Here is a 7,163-nt window from a genome sequence, read left to right on the forward strand (position 1 = left end):
GCCGCGCGCGACTTTGGCCGGCGCGAGCCCCTGGCCGCACTGGTGAGGTTTAGCGGTGAGGTTCTCTGTTTCTCTCCCTCTGATCTGAGCTGAGTAGATGTGTGTTTCTCTTTCTCTCCCTCTGATCTGATCTGATCTGCGTAGAGACTTAGTGTTTTTTTTTTTAAATTTTGGGTTTCTGATCTGATCTGCGTAGCGACTTAGTGTTTTTTTTTTTTTAATTTTGGGTTTGAAATCGAGTCTTAGAGACTCGATTTCCAGGTGGACACCCATGTGGACAAAGTGCCATATCAGAACTGGTGTAAGCATACAAATCGAGCCTCAAAGACTCGATTTTGAAGCCCAAAATCGAGTCTTTAAAACTCGAGATGCTATAAACAAAATATGTTTCTAAACAATGCCTACTAACTAGATAGTTACGATTTTAAGGCCAGTTGGCCATTTTTGCCCAAGCTCTTCTCCATGAAACTTGAGTCTTTCATGACTCAAATTATCCCTTGGAACTTGACTCTCAGAAATCAAGTTCAAGGCTATTTAAGGAAACATGTTGTTTAGGGCTACTTAACGAAATTGTTAATGAAAATCAAAGAAATAGCTAATAATCCCACCCAACAAAGACCCAGACCCAAACCCAAGCCCAAGCCCAAACTCGTTACTTCCCCAAATTCAAAACAAAATCCATTGAATCTCACCGTTACATCCATCCCCTCTTACGGCGGCTCCTCCCTCAAGTGAAGCAGAAACCTTGGTCAGTTCGATCGAACAGCTCTCACTTCTTAACCCTTTCGTTTCCAAAAAATCCAGATCCGATTCTGCTCAAAATCATCGTCATCACCATCGGACGACTGTGATTCCTCGGCTCAGCATCATTTAAAAAATAAAAAATAAAAAAACTGTCCCACAAGAGAGACATTTCTCACTTGTCGGGTTGGTTTTCACTTGGGTTCAGAGAGGTGTACCACAAAAATGAGGAAGAAGCCGCTGTAGGAGGGGATGGGTTACAGTGACATTGAATGGATTTGGTTTGTAGGATCCGGTCTTTGTTGGGTCATGGATTTTATTAGTTTAATTTTTTTAGGAGACTTTCGACCTCTAGCGTATTCGTAGTTCTTTATCATTATATAATTTAACCAATCGGTTTTTAGTTTAAAGTTTATATAAAAATTGAATTACAAACCTCTTATTTAATTATCATATATTTTTTTAATATAAAAAAATAAAAATCATTAGAGATTTTACCAATTATAATCCACATTTTATAAAATACTTAGATAATAATTTTTTTTAAAGAATAATAATAAATATTTTTTTATTTATTAATAATTATTCACCGCATCAACAATTTATAAAATTAATTGTAAATTCACTTTTTTTTTTCTTTTATTAATATTGAAAAAGACAAAGTTTAGCTACAAAATTGGTTGTAGCCTTAGGCTACAAACTTACTTAATATCTTTTTATTGGATGTGAATTTTGACAAATCCACTATTGGATTACATCTTCTTCTTATATCCTCCATACTTGCAAAATTTCAAGAAAATTAAAGATCAATAACTATGTCATCAATAAATTTTTTAAATTGCAAGTTTTTGTAATTTAAAATTATGCACAAAATATAAACTTATATATCATATAGTAAATGATATCCGATTGACACAAAATTTAACATGTGTATTAAGGGCGTAAAGAACATGCAATTCAACGGTTAGATTTTCAAAATATGTTGTAGTATTTATTTTATTGAGTGAGTTTGTAGCCTTAAGCTACAATCAATTTTGTAGCTAAACTTTGTCCTATTGAAAATGCTATCACGTGATTCACGTCACTTAAAAAAAAATCACATCAGCCTTATAATCTCATTTTGAAAATTCAAGGAGTTAGCCCTATTGTCTCATTTTGAAAATTTAAAGGAGTAATAGTGTTGATTTGAAAATTTTGAAACTAATGGCCTGTTTGGAAGTAAAAAAAAGGAGGAGAAGTAGAGTAGAGGGAGGAGAGTAATTCAATTATCTTGTTTGAAAGTTTTTTAAGAAAGGAGGGAGAGGTATTTGGAGGGGTTTGGAGGGGTTCCAACTACCTCTAACCTCTCATTTATAGTTCCCCCAAATTGGAGAAATTTGGAGGAAGAGTAGAGTAGATAAATTATTGACTAAAAGAATTCCCTAATTTACCATTTCTAAATTAACAAAATTACAAACTGATTATATAAATAACTTTTGTTTGTTTCTTGAGAAAATTTAAGATGAAAGAAAAAAAAAATTTGAATCTCACCATTTCACTAACTAATGTTGTGAAAATAAGTACGTTTACAACAACCAAAAATAAATAAATAAAATAAAAATAAAAATAATACCGCTGCTCTTTGCAAGTTCATCAAAATTGCCGCAACACTGATTTGTCAATGGAGGCCGCTATAGTTCCTTGACAGATCTGTGAAGTTCCTAATGAGCTTTGTGTTTTCAAGCTCGAGCTTTCGAGCATAGTGCGCATATGCCAAAGCCGGAGATCGATGATCTTCAGCTTGCTTTCGGATCTGATCTAATCGAGGTTTGAGAGGACCTGATTTCAACGCTAATACTGCTCTTCTTCTTCTTTTTTTTTTTTTTTTGGTTAACTAATACTACTCTTCTCGTAGTTCCAAATCTACGTGAACCAGACTTGAATTCCTAATGTACTTATATTATGAAAACCAACCTTCTTCTATTACACAAATCCAAAAAAATAAATAAATAAATAATTTTCTTCTATTACATTTCTGAATCTGGAAATGAAAACCAATTGAAGCGACAAAACTAACTCATTTCATTTTTTTTTTTAAATTTTTTGGTAATTGTTAATATTTTATCACTTGGGTGAAATCTATATGACAATTATTAAATAATTAGTGGTATTTCATTTTTAATTTTTTTTACTTTTATTAGTGGTATTTGATGGAATGAGAATGTTGATTAAATAATTATTTAATCTAATAAATTAATCATAGACCAATGTTGCAACTCCATTTTCAAATAAGGGTAAATTTGTCTATTTAAGTTATTTTCTTTCTTTTCCATCCTAATTTTTAAAACATCAAAACAAGAGGAATGGTTAATTACTCTTTTCCCCCTTACTAATTTTAAAAACATCCAAACAAGGTAAAGAATAATCATTCCCCTCTACTCTCCTCCCCACTACTCTCCTCCCCTCTACTCCCCTCTACTCTCCTTCCTCTCTAAACTTCCAAACAGACCATAAAAGTAAGGATGACAGTGGGCAACGTTTGGGGCAAGGTCGAAAGATGTGTTCAAGTTAAACTTTGTGTAAACTCTCACTATCTCTTGGAGACTTGTAGGCAGAGTAGCTTTTCTCTGTGTTGTTGGTTAACAAAAAAAATAATAATACAATAAGGACAACCTTTAAAAAAAAATTTATTATGTCCTCCTAGTATTAGTAAATTTTGAATTTGTTAGACAAAATTTCAGTAAAACTACAGTCAAATAAAATTCATTGGTAAATTTTTTGGAGAAAGTATTCATAACTCATAAGAGTATCAACATTGGTGATGCCAAAAGTTTAGCAATTTGGCACCATAAAAAACTACTTAATCTATTTTATCACTTCACTTTACAAAACACCCAATATTGGTAGTTTTATTTTAGCATTTAATACAATAAAATAATATATCTACTTCAATAAACAATAACCACCACTACCAACACAATAAAATAATATATCTTTTATTATTATTTTTTTTACCATCTTAGCTACAATGCACAGCCATCTTTGGCTATGCACTATAGCTCACCAACAAAAATTATATGGCTTTTGCTTAGGGGCGGAGCTAGAACTTTGAGTTGAGGGGGCAACTTTACCATTGACTATGTGCGGCAGTTTAAACCTCTAACTTTGCTACTACTTAGTTGCTGAGTTTTTTTTTTTTTTTTTTTTTTTTTTTTTTTTTTTTTGGGTAAGAACAAAATTATTTTTCTTAGAATTTTTTATAGGGCAAGGTTGTTTATTTTGGATAAAATTGGTTAATTAAGCTTAATTTGTTTTAGTTTTACTATAGGTAATTTTGGTTGTTGAGCTATTTTTTTGGGCTTATATATTTTGTTTTAGATTTTAGATCTATAAATTTTTTATGATCACTAAAATGAGGAAAATGGTAGAGCTACAAACCATTTTTATAAAAGACTGATATAATAAGAGCTACTTGTAAGTAAAAAAAAAAAAAAAAAACTGATGTGAGTGATGGACTCATTATGTGAACCAATAAGAGTTTGCAACCAAAATATTTTGTAAAAATGTTGTAAAAAAGTTTGTGAGTATAGCATTACGCTTAAAACAATAAATGATATTGTTTAAGGGAAACAAAATGTAAATTTATAGAACAAAATTGCTAAAATTAGGACACAAATATTTTAAAAAAAAATTTGGGGGGGGGGGGGTGGGGGGTCGCCATTGGCCCCCCTAGTCCAATGATAGCTTCGTCCTTGCTTTTGCTCTACTGATGCAGTACCCTTTTGTTCCACTTTTGTTATATTTATTTGCTAAATTTAATATTTTACCTATTTGCCTCCACCAATACTAATAATGCTCTAAGTCATATCCATACCTAAGAGGATGAGAAGCAAAGGAAGCAAAACAAGAGGATATAAAAAGTGAGACACTTACAACTAGGTAATATGGCAAGTAGAATTAGACAAACACTTTAATTTGATTAAGGGGTTGTAGTTTAGGTTGTTGATGTCGGTTGAGTCAATGGCTGCTCCACTGCATAGTTTCCCATCCTCACTTATATTCCATTGACCTGATGGTGTTGTGATCCCCCATTTTTGAAATATTGAATTCAAAACTCCCACTGCAATCAAATTCACAATAAAAAGTCATTCTGTCAAGTTTAGGAAACGAAATCCAGTAATGGCCCCACCTCCTAAAGTTCTGCTAAATTTTCAGTGGCAACTTCACATGTAAGTTAGGGTGTTCACTAGCACAACTCAAAAAATCAGAGCCCAAATAATAGCAAAAATAGACCAAACAACAAGATTAGGCATAACAACACTAAACAAATAAAATATTCAACAAAAATTCATACCCTTAATCGTTTAGATTCGTAACTCGCTTAATCCATTCCATATAAATAATCTCTAATTTCAATATTTTTCCCAAAATATGGCCTTACATGTAAGTTAGGGTGTTCATATGAACGCCTGATTTGCACACACACGCACACACACACACAATATTAAACAGCCTAACTTGAGAATCCCACCAAATTTGGTTCAACAAAAATAATATTGGACACCCAAACATGTACACTATAAAACTAGTGACAATGTAAAATATAGATCCAACCTTTCAATCAAACCCCTTATGTGTTTTTTTAAACAAGTCTTTTAGCAAGGAAGAACCAAGGAATTTTCACCTATGTGGCTCAAGGTCTTTATGGACAAATTAATTATTCGGTACTCCCGAAGTATAATAATGTAGTATTCCATTTTCCTAACATTCATGATAGATCTGACTATAAATTTAATTAATGAGATTAACCATAAATGTGAGAGGAGGAAGAATCACATCATTGTACTTTGGAAGTACCTAATAATTTTTCTTATCGAACAAAATGAAAAATTGGAGGTGATGGACTTGAAAGAGGAATTGGGAAATTTAGGGTGTGTTTGTTTGGAAATGAAATAGGGTGGATGAAAAACTTTGGAGAAAAAATGGAAAGGAAAACTTTTTTGGTAGGTGTTTGGTTGAAGGGAGGGGAGGGAAAAAAATTGGTGGGGCCCGGGTGTTTTCTCCCCAGGCCCACCAAAATATTTTCTCTCCAAAATGGAGAGAAAACTAAGTGAGAGGAATTTAACAGGTAAATGACAAAAATGAAGTGCACATGGGCTTGTCCAATCCGTTGCTTTTTTTTTTTTTTTTTTTTTTTGATTTCCTAGGCAGCTTCGTCCAGTTGCTCTTCTTTTCTTTTTCTTTTTTCTTTTTTTTTTCCCCTCTTTTTCTTTCTTTTTATATACGTGATTTTTATTTCCTAATAAATTTGGGTGATTGCTTTTTTTATTTAATCACTTTTTTGTTTTGTTTTGTTTTAATAGGGCATTATTTTATAATAAGGGTCTACGAGTAAATTTATACAAACACATTTCTTTCATCTCTCCACTTTTCCACTCCCAGCCAAAACAAAAGGAGAGAAATTAAAATCTTTTCTATCCTTTCACTTTTCCATCTTCCCATCATTTTCTATCTTCCCACTTTTCCACTCCTCCAACCAAATAGACCCTTAGAGAATGTTAAGGATTTACTAGACAGTGAGCTCATCATTGATTATGTGGTACCACCACTTTTACTGCAATTTTTGTGTGTTTAAATGATCTAGCATGGTTGATGATGCTATTAAAAAAACTAGGATTTGTGAATCAGTTGTGAAAAATATTATGATTTTTGAAATTAGTTATATCCATACACTGGGTGAGTTTGATTAGTTTTTTTTTTTTTTTTAGCAAAAACAAAAAGCTTAAAAGAAAAAAAAAAAGTAGACTAGCAATAAGCAAAGAATACTTGGCATATTGAGAAAAACCATAACGTGGGACCTACATTAAGTTATTTGTATTGACTTTTTGACCAAAAACATAATAGTGGGACCTGCAAAAAATAATCTACTATAGCCACACACACACACACAAAAAAAAAAAAAAAAAAAAAAAAAAGCAACTTCCACAACATTTTCATAATAATTTGACATATTTGTTGTGAAATTTGTCCATAAACTTTCTCTTTTGAAGAGAGGGAGATGGTGGAGAGATAAGGGGAAAATTTTAGAATGGGGAGTGGTGTGGTGACAAAGATAAGAAAGAAAGAAGACACTTAGGTTTCGTTTGGGAGTTTGTAAGGGAATGAGATGGAATGGAATGAAATTATCATAAGGGAATGGAATGGAATGTATTTAAGTAAGGGAAAAGAATGGAATGGTATGGAATTAAGTAATTTTGATTGGATGTTTTAAACTAAAGAAATGGAAAGAAATGAAAATGAATGGAATGTATGTAATCTTGTTTTAGATTAACATAGAGGAAATGTAATAGAATCATTTTATGACAATATTACTATTAGACCCTTATTTTAAAATAAATGGTTGAATATATTGGGGTAATTTGGGAATTTTAGTAAAAAATTCA

The sequence above is a fragment of the Quercus lobata genome, chromosome 4, assembly GCF_001633185.2.
Source record: "Quercus lobata isolate SW786 chromosome 4, ValleyOak3.0 Primary Assembly, whole genome shotgun sequence".
Classification (NCBI taxonomy): Eukaryota; Viridiplantae; Streptophyta; class Magnoliopsida; order Fagales; family Fagaceae; genus Quercus; species Quercus lobata.